This window comes from Corapipo altera, unplaced genomic scaffold, assembly GCF_003945725.1.
Source record: "Corapipo altera isolate COAL_440 unplaced genomic scaffold, ASM394572v1 48b, whole genome shotgun sequence".
Classification (NCBI taxonomy): domain Eukaryota; kingdom Metazoa; phylum Chordata; class Aves; order Passeriformes; family Pipridae; genus Corapipo; species Corapipo altera.
This window is the reverse complement of record NW_020884884.1, coordinates 166,976-180,214: the sequence shown is the minus strand read 5'-3', so window position 1 is coordinate 180,214 and position 13,239 is coordinate 166,976. Positions and strand designations below refer to the sequence as shown.

The following is a 13,239-nucleotide window of genomic DNA, read 5'->3' as shown; positions in this document are numbered from 1 at the left end:
GCCCGCTCCGCTCGCTGCCCGCCGGGTTTGTCTCCTCTCAGCCCAGCTGCACCTAATGGAGTCCGGGCCGGGACGTCACAGGAAATTCCTGCACTGCCCCCTACACACACTTCCGCCGCCCGGGGCCGCGGTGGGCACGGCCCCACGGCTGCCGGGGGGCGGTGGCGGGGCGGCTCCCGAGGGGCACAGGGACGCCCCGCCGGCAGCGCCCGGGTGGCCGCCCGCCCGCCCGGGGTCCCCCGGCGCCTGTGGGGGCCGTGGGCGTCGTGCCCGAGGGGGTTCCGGGGGTCCCGGGCGTGTGCCCGGCGTGTCCTCCCGCCCGGCGGCCCTGGGGCGGGAGAGGTGCGAAGGTGGGCGGGCAGGAGGCGCGGGGGGCGCCCACCGCCCCGACGTGTCCCGGTGGGACCGGCCGGCCGTGTCACAGCCGGGGCAGGTGACCGGGCACTTTCTGGCAGCGGGTGATTTCCTGGTGCAATTTGGACGAGGAGAAATGGGTACAAATTGAAAGAGGGGACATTTAGGTAAGGTGTTCCTAAGGGTTCCCTGGGCAACCTGGGCAACCCTGGCACAGGTTGCCCGGGGAGGTTGTGGATGCCCCAGCCCTGGAAGTGTTCAAAGACAGGTTGGGTAAGGCCTTGAGCAGCCTGATCAAGTGAGAGGTGCCCCAGCCCATGGCAGAGAGGGTTGGGGCTAGATGATTTTTAGGGTCCCTTCCAACTCATGATTCTGTGTTTGCATTTTTTAAAAGAGAGGGAAATGCTCAATGAAGTCACATCCTGGTGTTGCCCAGGTTGGTTACTGGAGGATTTCAGACCCGCTGCTGGTCTTGTCTGTCCCAGTCATTGTGTGCACGGGCATGGAAAGAGGGGGGAAATGGCAGTTTTGCTGTAGATCTTTCAGGAATGTTGAGAGTTGGGGCACATTTGTCAGGACAGGCTATTGGAAGACACTGGGAATTTTGGGGTCCTTTGCTCTGAGGTCTCCCTGCTGTCCTTCCTGTGTGATGGAAGGCAAACTCAAAACCTGAGCCAAGTCTCTGGTCAAAAGTCATGAGACAAGTGAAGTCTTCATCTTTAAAAATAGCATCTTGAAATAATACATTGTAGGTTACTTGATTTAGAGCCTGTAATTTTTATCTTTGGTATGCTCAAGCTTTTCTCCAAAACCCAAAGGGAAATAACAACACTTTTTTTTCTCAATGAAAGCTGAGATTAACATCTAATCATCTTCCCCTTTAGAAGCTGAGGTTTTAGGAGCACCAACTTAGGTTAAACTAGAAAGTTTGGACAATAGCTCTTTCTTTCGAGTGGAAATTTGGAGAGCTCTAACTGAGGGAGACCACAGGCCCAAGACCAGTGGAGAAGTCTGTGAAGGGACAAAATCCATGAAAGAATTGAAACCAGAGGAGAAGATGAGACCACGTGGAGGCCTGGCCAGTTGAAGTAGATACCTTGGCCCTGTTTAGAGGCCTTAGAAGGTATTTGGCTGATAACAGCCAAAGCGCTCTTACACTGGAGGGAGAGGTTGGAAAGAGCTTTGTTGTTGACCTCTGCCCAGGTCTGGCTGTAGGTGTAAATTCAATATTTGTCTTCTGGAGAAGAAAATGTTGATTTTGTCTTCTTTAGTTCACCCACTGTTGCTGGAGAAGACAATGCTTGTGTTTTAGCCACTTCATCACTGCTGTTTATCCTCTCATCTCCACTGCTTTATCTTTTCAGCACTCCTGAGTTCTTCATTGGTCCTCCCAGATGTCATCACTGAATCTGTAATTCAAAAGTTTGGATAAAGATGACAGGAACACTACAGAGAGCAGCACAGACCCTGTGAAGGCACCCGAAAGTGAACTCTAAAGATCAAGACTAGGTTTCAGGAAGGTAAAGTTGCTCGTCATCCTTTCCTGCCCTGTACCACAGTGTTCAGGGCAGAACGGGGAGGTAGAAACCCCTTCCTACTGTACCAGTTGGTGCCACTGTCCCTCCAGCTGCTGGCCCTGCCACACTGCTCTCACACTGCCTGCAGAGCCTGGCCTTCCCTAGTCAGTCACTGCTTTTGCTACCTGCATGTGCCCTGCTGCTCCCACACACTAGTGTCTGTCTTGATGAATCTGTGTAGAGTATGTCTGTGATATAAGAAATGCAGAATCCCTTTCCTGTAGCTGGACAATGTCATATGAGCAAGTGGCTCTGTATACCCAGCTGTGGTAGAAAAGGGTCTCACAGGGTTGCAGTTTCCCTCTCGCATTTCAATTAAATACTCTCAAGGAGTAAGAGTAGTGTTCGGGGCTGAAAAGAACCTAAAAGAGATAACCTTTTAGAGGTACATATTAATTTTATTGAAAGTTCTCCCCCCCACACCCCTCACACACATATTCTCCTTCCTTCTGGGAGGAGATATCCCAGCACAAACGCAAAGAGCTGGAGGAAGAAACTCAGTATTGTTGGGATGGTACAGACCCTGGCTCCTGTGCCAGGGGGAGCTGGGACGAGACATCTGAAAGTTTCTTCGGATCCCAGGTGACAGAAGGGTGTAGAAGGGGAATGATTCAGAATCCCACGTGTGAAGAACATGCCTCAGCCAGATCTTAGCCCATGTGTGTGTAAAGTTCCTGGAGCAGTTTCTGCTACTGTCCTCCTTTGTCACCTATGGCTTTCCTAGTCATAGGGAAGAGCTTTTCCTTCTCTTAGGCTTTTCCTAGTCACCAGGAGAGGATCTTGAGAGATAGGTCTGTGGCTAGCAGACTTTCCTCCCTGTGCTGCAGTAAGGAAAGAGAGACTCAGGAAAGGGGTAATGGCACCATAATCAGTCTTTCATCAGCTAAGCCCTGATTTGGATCCTGATTCTATTCCACACGCGTATGAGAGAAGGCAGATTTAATAATCCAAATAAGTGTGCAGCTTTTTGAGCAATTAGACAAATGAACTGGTAAATACACTTCTGACAGATGACTCTGTTATAATAACATAAGTATGCATTCATCATATTCAAGCATCTTCAAAGTTTCCCAAAAGTAGAGAATAAATGCAGCAGTTCAGCTGTAATAGGTGACACACTTAAAAACACTCAGAAGAGGAATTTTAAAGACAAATTTTGGCAAACTTACATACAGTTGTAATATCAGCCAAGTTACTGAAGTAGAGGCATAATACATAACTATTCAGAATGTGTACAATTCTGACATTATTGTAATTCAAAGAACTTCCTATTATAGACAGCCACATCTTTAATTGAAAAGTGTTGCAGAAACACTTCTTAATTATTTTGGCAGTTTAGAAAACTGAAGAGATCCATCACTCCCTATCAAAACCAACCAGTGAAGTGACCAATGTAGAATATGTTGAACAAGTGATATCTTTAAGTGTAAGAAAAGTGTCTTGGAACATTCTAGACTAAATACAAATGCTTGAACAGCAAGAAACACTTCCATTTTCCAGGTTTGGAATGTTAAAAAAGAAAAAAAACCCCTTCAATTTATCATTTATGACCTGACTATAGCTAATAAAACTTTGGCTAATTTCTCTCTCTCTTTTTTTTTTTCCTCTCCATTTTGCTTTAGAGGAGGATGGGTCAGAAAGTCCAGATTCTGAATAATAAGAAGGAACTCTCATTAAGGGCTTGGGTTATTTGATAATAACCACGTGAGGTTGCTTCAGCAGAGCTTAAATATTACAAAATATTAGAGAAACTCCTGGAGAGATGGTTTAGCAGTCAAAGCTGCATGATGAAGGTAATTAATCATTTGATTCCCTCCTATCAGGTGTGGATGTGTGTATACTTTTCCTTTTCCTATGCTTCTGGACCAAATTTGAGGTTACTGGAAACAAACCAACTAACAACAAAGAACAAAGGAAGAAAGAATAATTTAGAACAATGGCATTTTCCGCAGTACCAGCTAATTAAATGTTTGAACAAGCACCTGGATATGCTTGCAACTTCCAAAAGATGAGATATGGATGAAAGACAACCACCTTCCTTAAAAAGAATTTCTAGAAAGCATTCAACAGATAATAAGCAAATTATACTGGTCTGAGATTCCATCACTTCATGCAGAGGATGGTCGATACTTAAGTAGAGGAGTAGAATATGAAAAGACAAAAGTTGGCTGGAATTGCAACAGGTGAATCAGCAGCAAAAGGAAGAGAAGGGAAAATATGGGCCTGCTGCAGAATTGGGTCATTGAACTGCCCATAAAGGTCAAGGAAAAGGCTGAAGGACTCCACCTTGGGTTTTACTGGGCTTGGGCTTTCTACATCTCCCAAGCTTCTGTGGCTTATTCAGGGTTTAGGGTGAGAAGGAGACTACTCACAGAAAGTCCACTCTATCAAGCTGGGCATATGCAAGTCCACTGGACCAGATGGCCTGCATATGAGTGTTGAGGGAGCTGGCCAATGTTACTGTGTGCTCACCCACTGTGTCATTTGAAAGGCCATGGTGTTTAGAAGACTGTAGATGAATGAAGAAAAGGAAAATGTTACACCTTTAAGTTCAATTGTGTCTGGCTCTATGTCACTGATTTTGGGCTTAGTGATCAAGGGGAAAGCAGAGTGTGCCATTTAAGCTTGTCTTTATTAAGGCTTTTGGTAGGCTTCCTCAATAACTTTGTGAGTGGGGACATGTGGATGGGGTGGGCAGACTATGTATGTGAAAAACTGGCTGTACCACCAGGCTTGAAGGGTAGTGTCTCATTGGTTTGAAGTCTGACTGATGCCCAGTTGGGACGGGTTAGGGATCAATACTGGAGCAAATCCTGTTTGATATATTCACCACTCAGTGGGTGGGACAGAACGCACCCTCAGCAAGTTTTCAGCTCATCTCCATGGCAAGCTGGGGGGATCAGTTGATGTACTGGAGGCCACAGATGCCATTCAGAGTAGCCTTGGCAAGCTGCAGGAGTGGGCCAGTGAGAGCCTTGTGTTGGTCAACACAGCCAAGTCCAAAGTCCTGAATGTGGGACAGATTATCCTTGTAGAACATTACAGACTGAGAACCAACTGACTTGGGAGTAGCCCAGCAGAAAGGGGCCTGGCCATCACACCTAGAGGGCTGCATTATGGATATATCCAGCAGGTATGTGCCCTGTGTGCAGCACTGTGAGGCCACATTGGATACCCACTGTCCAGCTTGGGCTCTTCCAGCAGCAGCCAGGTCAGTGGAGGCTGCTAAGGTGGTTGGGCCTGGAGCACGTCCTGTGTGAGGAAGTGGGTTTGGCTACACCAGGATCTAATTACAGTGTTCACCTTCCCAGGGGGAATTATAGGGAAGACGGCACAAGGCTTCTCTCTGAGATGAGCACCAACAGGACGACAGACAAAAGCGAGAAGTTGCACCCAGAGATATTTCAGTTGTGTATAAGAAAACAAAAGTTCGAAGTGAGAGTGGTCAAGTAGTGGAACACTTTCCCAGAATGGCTGTGGACTTTCCATCCATGAAGATAAAACCAGGCTGGATAAGCAACCTAGTTTAGCTTTGAAGATAGCCCTGTTTGGAGCAGAAGGTAAATCAGTGACCTGCAACTTTAATTTTGGTGTGATTATAAACACAATTCCTAGAAGAATCCTCGTGGTATGGGGGGAACAGTATTATCATGTCTCAGGGGTTACTGATACTACGTCCCAAAGCTTCAGTAGTATCATCATGTTGCCTTGTAGATGAGCTCACATGGCAAGGATAAGGGCAGTAGTGCTATTGTTGCAACCTAATTAAATATTAGGTAATCACACTGTGTCTTCTGTCCACCAAATTCATGTACATACACTAATGTCGACCTTTGCACTCTCCTGGGCAATCACAGCATGGTGTGGTCACAGAGATAAATGTCCAAAAGTGCTGAGAATCCCGTGTGGTACAGAACGTCCTGTTTAATACATGTCATTATGTGGACAATGCAGTTTCTCATAGAAGAGCATACAGGTTTTGCATGGTTTTGCCTGTATTTCTGTTGCCATAGGTGTCTTTCTGGATGTGCAGGACACCATACACCGGGAGAACTCAAACTTCCCTGTATGGGCAGATAAAACATACATGTGCAAGAAGTGTGATGCCAGACTGGTACTTACTGTGCAACTTCTCTGAGCATATACAGCACGACAATATTGCATATGCTGTGAATCTGACGTGTCAGACTTGCTTTGCATGCACGCTTTATCTGTCTGCGACTATCCTAGATATCAGTTTGTAAAATCTGTCTGTCTATACTGTGATATATCAGTCATTTTTAGGTCTATTAGGAAGTTATGTGTAGGCAGGATTTGGAAAGGCAGTAGGCCACCATGTCAGTGCTTCAAAGGTCTTGCACTGGACAGAATAACAGCGTGCTTGGACATTTCTTTTTTTCCTCCACATCTTGATAGACATAAATGTTCACTCTTTATGGAGTCCTCTTCTGACCACTGTGTGCAGCAGGAGCTGGCACGTATTCCACAGAAAAGCCTATCACCGATTTTCTTCCATGAAGCTTTCCAAACTCGTTGTTTAGAGTGTCTCCTGTGGCCTGTGTTCCTCAATATTAGTGTGTCGATTTCATGTCCAGGTCTCAGATGGGTTATCGGTGGTTTTAGGTGAGATTGGATTTATCCTTCTATTGTTGCAGTTATTTTACTTTTCCTACTTGGGGGGCCCCTCCCCTGCTTTTTCCTTCTTGCTGGCTCTCAAGGCAATTGTTATTTCAGGCTTGTTAATTGTGTCTGCCAACTCCCACACAGATCCTAGAGCCTAACCCTGAGTGGGGTAACACAACACCTTCTGTTACCTATCCTTTGAATTAGGACCTGTCTCTCCCAGAATATGTACATTAGTCCTTTCTCGATATGACTTCTGTTTTCTCTGGAATGTTATATTGCAATGAGCTCTCACACCTGGAACTAAACATTCAAGACCAGGCACGTAGACTGTAGTATCTCATATCCACTCTGGAATGGGCAGAGAGGGGAAATTATTACGTAATCACCAGATTACATCTTAACATTAAGTTTGTGAATAGCTCCTTGGAGCCCTGGGATTACTTAGTAATTTTTTTTCCCTTCTTAATCAGGAATATATGGTTTTCCATGTCCATGTTTAAAAAAGCAAGTGAAGCTCCTTATTTGCTTTGGGCAAGAGATTGAAGGTTAGTGTCACAAGATTGTCACTGCACTACTATTTCAGTGCCCCTTATTTTAAGGGAAATCACTAGGGTTTTTTTTGCAACTGTACCTTTCCTTAAAATACAACTTTATGTACCAGCCTCTCCATCTTTGTCGGTGCATAGTATTAACATCAGTAATAAAGAGCCACAAAATTAGAGAAAAGATTCCTTCGTGTGGCTCTGTACATTTATATAGTAAAAGGTCTTCACCACTTCATCTAATTTGTAACAGTTTGTTGGTACATCAGCTCTGGCACTTGCTCTCCAGCTTAAGACCTCATAAAGTTTCAAACAGCTACTGTAATAAAGAACCTAAGACATCACCAATAATCCAGCCCAAAAATACTTTTTCTGCATGCTGGAAAAAGAGTTTTGTTCCGGAACTAGACTGGCCTGAGATGCAGGAGTGGGAAACAGAGTCATGACAGCATTGCACCGTATTGAAGGCTGATCACTCAAGCTTTCAGAAGGACAGTCATGCAAGACACAAGTTTCTTCTGAGGCTAACAGCAGGCAGTAAGATGTTAAACCCATGTGATCTAATGACCTTTATACATTATGATTTCCAGAAGAGTTTCTTCAGATCCTTTGCCAAAGGCTCCTGGTACCTTAGAGTTTCTTTTTTTTTTTTTTTTTTTTTGTCTTTGACTAATATATTTGGGCCTTTGGTACTAAACCAACCTGATTTCTCAGATTGAAAGTGTAACATTCACCAAATTTTTTATAATACTTGGGGGGTTTGATTTTGGGTTTGTTTGTATTTTTTTTTCTAAGACGGTACAATCTGAAGAATATAGGCAGAGATAGTTTTTACTGAGACATGTTTGGAGCAACTAATACACCTTATTTGAATCTTTGCCTCACAAATAATATAGTAATTTCAAATACATGCAGATTAAACCTTTATACTTTTGTGGCTTCTCTCTTAAAAAGAGGGCCAAGAGAGTTTCTGAATCATGATGTGGTAGGTAGGCTTTACTGACATTGATTTGGCTGCGTTAGTCATCACCATAGTTTGACTAATGGGAAGGACACCCTAGATATTGTCATTCCTATTTTTATCTATCAGGACAAGATGATAAAATAGATACAATTACATCTGTAGAATTTTTTAGGTAGTTCCTAGTTTTCTATAAATAGTAACACTTTCTTTGTAAGCAATTTCTATTTAATAGCACTTCTTGAGAATGCCACATGTGAGAGAGGAGCGTGTCCTGCTGGATACTGTCAGAGCTGGGAGGCATGGTGGGAAGTAGTTCCAGCTGGAAGGAGGAAAGGGGAGTTTTGTAAAATTAGGATCAAAGGCTTGATCTTTTAAATATTTCAGTGCACATGTAGACACTTCTTTGGGTAGTACTGTTTACTGCATTGTCACAGTTGGAACCAGTTTTACGAATTATAACAAATCTGTCACCTCAAAGTAACTAATTATATTGCACACCGTGGCCACTTCAAAACCTCACAATGCTTCCTGAAATGAGCTCGAGTTTTCTGTCCTAAAAAACAAAGACTCCTCTCCCTGAAGCTAAAAGAATCCCCATGTGTTGTTAGGAGCCCCCTGCCAAAGATGTGCAGTGCCAAAGACACAGCTGAACAGAACTAATTTCATTTTGCCAGGAGCATTGACACAAATGCAAAGTAGGTAGCTTGATAAATCTGCTTTGCTGTTTATTAGCAACAACGGTATTAGCAGGAAAACCTTGACAGAACTTTGTTTTTAAAAGACATAGTTCATGATATTAATCTAGCCTGACTTTATACATCTCTAAGTTAAGCACTTGGCCCAAGTTATTTTTCTAGGCTTTCTCTGGAGAGGTGGAAGTACCCACAAAGGTGCCACAAAGTCCCAGATACTTATCATAGAATGGGATTTATCACTTTCTACTGTCTTGCAGTGACACTGGGGGAGCTTAACCCACCTACATTACAGTACATCACTAACTCAGAGGTGAATTGAGTTAAAAGAGGTAACTTCTGCCCTAAATTCTACCACTGTAATTGTAGATTTGAAAATGCAAACTGACATATTGGGTGAAAGATGCCAATGTGCCACTGACAGCCACAGTGAGTTACAGCAGTGGAACACCTACTCCCGTGTTACTGGGAGGCCAACCCATGGCTCATGAGTTGCTTGCAGCTCAGAAGCCAAGCTGAAGCTATACTTTCACATCCCTTCTTGGTGATCTGTCATCATGAGCTTCAGGGTCATGATGGTTCCTAATACTCAGCTGTGGGAGGAAACTATTCAGGAAAGGATGCTGAGGGCAATATTGACAGATCACTTGAAGAGCAGCAGGTCGCCAGGAGGGACCCTAGGATGTCCTTCAGGGATCTCTGAGGGTCTAGACCTCTTATCCCAAAGCTGCTCCCAGGGCTCACCATCCTCTTGATTCTTCAGGGTTTGTGTCTTGTGACTCTTGGGCCTAGCTAGTGTCTAATATATTCAGTTCATTAAATAGCAAAGGGTAGTCACTGCTGCTCAATTAGTTTTGTTGCTTTAGAAATATGCAGACTATTAAAATTATTATAAAAATGTTATGATACATGCACAGGAACAAAAAGCAAGATGAAAGCTTAATAACCTTTACTGATTAAATGCAGTAAGCATTCTGAATATACAAAACTGCCAGCAGTTTCTCATTATTCTCACAATCTCTTTTACTTTTTCTCTTTTCAACGAAACTCTGAAATATGCCTTTTTGTTCGCTAAACTCATTCATTTTTCATATTAATTTTTATATTTTGTAAGGTCACTTACCCCGTAACAGATACTTGCATGCCTTCTTCAGCAATATTTTGATAGCATTATTTCAACACTGAGAAGAGACTTAGGAGTATCTACTTCATTGTTATAAAAGCTTGACCATATAGATACCTTAAAATATCTGGTATCAACATATTATGACTTCACTGAAATCTGAGGAGATATTTGATGCTAAAACATCCTTAATTTGTCTTCTACGCAGAACTAATATATTACTATGTATCCTACTTTTATAATTTATTAAATGTTAGTATTTTTATCAATATTGTTAGCAAAATATTAATAGTGTTAATATATGGCAAATATGTGCAAAATAAGAGTGTGCTACTTTACATATGTTCTGAAGTTTTTCATAGGAATAACAATTTTAGCTATGCCGTTCAACACCTTTAATAGTTTTTATCATTTTACCTGTATAACATGTATAACTGTAAACATTAATTTAAATGGTAAATAATGTCTATAACAAACCCTATGGATAGTTGATCTGATTTTTTTCAGCTACAGATAATCTGAATACAGTAAGTTGAGGCAGATTCAGATTGTCAACAACTGCTTCCATGACCTCACTTTTGAAACAAGTCTTTGGGCATTTTTGGAACATAATTAAAATATTGAATTTTTTTTTAATGAAACCCTCTAGAATGCTCAACCTGCTGAATTTTACATTGTGCCTTTGTAATCCTCACAGAACAGCACTAGCCATGTTTCAAAAGGGAGCATTTTCAGAGGCAAGGCTATATAAAGCCTCAGAGATGGGGAATTTTTGCTGCTTGGATAAACATAATCAAAAATAGATGTAGAAATTATGTCTTCAGTGGTATTCAACCTGTGCTGATTTATGCTTTTGTTTTCTTGATCAGTGGACATATATTAGTCTTCTCATTTCTAAAGATGTTTTCATTAAGGAGTTTCAAGTTCAACTGTCATTTTTGTTTGTCATTGGATTTCTCTTTGTACAGATCAGGCTACGAATTTTTCTTTCATTTTTTTAAAAGGTTTTCATAGGGAGGAAAGAGGATCATATTGTTCTGAGTGACACTGGCATGCAAATAAATAACACTGAAACTTGGAAGAGTGTTAATTAAAAGTTATTATAACCTGACTGACCTGACTTGGCATCATGGTATCTTGCCAAACTGGCTCTTTATTCTTACGCGTGTCTGATTTGTGTTTGTGGCGGGAGGCTAATGAGTTCATGGAATTGTTTGGCTTAATCCTGCTTTCTTTGCACTGCAGAAGTTTTATGTGTGGAAGAATAAGGAATATCAGAATGAGGTCACTGGGTATGACTCATGGTGATTAACGTGAATAATATTTGGTATAGATTTCTATTTTAATAAGTTCAGGTAGATGACAGATTGGGCCTGTTGTTTGTTTACTTAAATGAGATATACATTTGTTTAAGGCTGGCTTACACCTGTGTAAATGTACTGACTTTAGTGCAGTCTTTTTGTAAGTCTTGCTGGTGTGGGGTCACAGCAGGGTCCACTGAAACAAATTAGGATGTATTGAGTGATGTAATTAATCAACAACAACATAACACCCGATTTGTTGTAACTTCTGATCACATTGCCATCCTTTAACTCTGCAGAAGAAAAGCAATTTGGGCGGCTGTGAACAAGAAGGACCGGAATCAGACTTAGAGAGGTCCCTCAGTTAAAAGAGAAGCAGATCTTATCTTTATATTCATATGTGCTACACAGACATCAAAAGGCTGTTTCTTAAATTCTTTGAAGCAAGATGGTTCGAATGTTTGGCCTATTCCTCGTTCCAGTTCCCCCAGGGATGCTGGACTGTGGGCTGGGGCTATAGAAGACAAAGGTCTCCCGCCTTAACCTGCCTTCCCAGCTGGTTCCTGTGCTCATTAGCTGGGGTGGAGTGCCCTGGTGACACACCTATACAGCATCTTGTTTTGGAGCTAGTTGGTAGGAGTGCTGCGCTGAGCTGTGCAGCCGTATCCTACATTTAACTATAGGTTTATATGAGTAATAAGTCAGGTAGTTAAACCAAAGTTATTCACAATATGTAGCACAGGTGACACAATTACCAAACACACGCTGTGGGCCCCCCCTCCGTGGCCACTACTGTATCCAGGAATTGTTGGCATGGTTTGACACGTGGGGTTGTGAACAGCACAGGAGCATTCTCAGTAGGATGTATCATACTGTCCTTTTTTTACATCTCCTGTTTTTCATAATTTTTGGTAATATTTCAGGAAGAATTCCTGGAGGTTATTTTTTCTGTTTCCTTAGGAAGGTATGGGTTAGTAGCTGCAGTCCAACATTACATTACATTGCATTATTTACAGTGCATACACACTATATCTTTAACATCCACGTACCAGTAATCCCAATAGGCCCAGGCAAAGTGAACCCTACTTTTGTAGATATTTAATTTGAGCATAAAATGAATGAATGTCTGTCCATGTCCCAGTAAGCTTGCAGTTTAGAAAGAGGAGACGAAATGGAAAGGCATTATAAACAGAACAGTTTGAATAGGGGGGATTCCACTGTATGTTTTTTCTTAACGTTGGCATCAGTCTTTCAAACTCTTGGAAAGGAAGTTATTGAGAAGCGATGGGAAGGGGAAGACAAATAGTGGCACAGTAGTGGGAAGGGAAATTTGACTCAGAGAAGCTTTTGGTAACTGACTTCATAGAAATAATACAATAGCAAGTGGAGGAAAAAATCCACGGTCAGATCACATGAGGAGTCAGTTCAAAATTTCCAAATAGGTTTGCTGATGTTTGTTGGCAGCTTTTAACTTCAGCTGGAAGAAAAGAGCCTCTTTTCTCCACAAACCAGAATTAATCTGTAACGCTTTTCTCCTCCAACTCAAGTGACTTGTGTTAAGGGAGCAGCTTTCAGACAAGGACCTTGGACCAAGTCCTGTTTGGGTACAGTGGAAGATTTCCAGCTGCATTTTAAAGCACCATTCACCTCTTGTGTCTGAACTGTTAATTTGCAGTGGGGTCACTCCCAACTTACACTACTGCTAGGACTTTAATGGTCTAAATAACTGCACCTGCTATGTTAATGAAAGTGTGCATAAAAGCTCAAGTAATTTAGAAAATTGGATATTGTGTTGGGGTGGGGAGAAAGAGAGAAAGGTATAAGGGGCAAGAACTTGGTCAAAAGAAACAAAGATTTCAGATCACTTGCTGTATTATTGCTACAGTGTTATCAATGCTGCTAATGCTTTCAGTACTTTACCAACTGTATTCAGCTTTGTAGTTGAATGTGTTGCAGAGTGGGAGGGTTTTTTGAGTAAGAAAAGAGAGAATTAGAATAATGTTTATTTAAAAACAACCCTTCCTATTATTTTGCTGGCATTTTTTTGAGACTGTGAGGTT

At 42.3% G+C, this 13,239-nt stretch overlaps 1 long non-coding RNA gene across 5 annotated transcripts in view; it reads left to right on the top strand.

The window, feature by feature from the left end:
- The first annotated feature begins 293 nt into the window (after positions 1–293).
- Positions 294–13,239, top strand: part of LOC113946470 — a 31,592-nt gene continuing 18,646 nt past the window's right edge. For 2 of the 5 annotated variants that reach the window (XR_003527439.1, XR_003527438.1), the window contains exons 1-4: positions 523–1,477; positions 1,719–1,874; positions 3,554–3,724; positions 5,243–5,491. This is a non-coding gene — a long non-coding RNA (uncharacterized LOC113946470). Of the gene's footprint in view, positions 459–522; positions 1,478–1,718; positions 1,875–3,553; positions 3,725–5,242; positions 5,492–13,239 lie in introns of those variants that run through there. The other 3 variants (XR_003527440.1, XR_003527442.1, XR_003527441.1) reach the window with 3 other exon arrangements.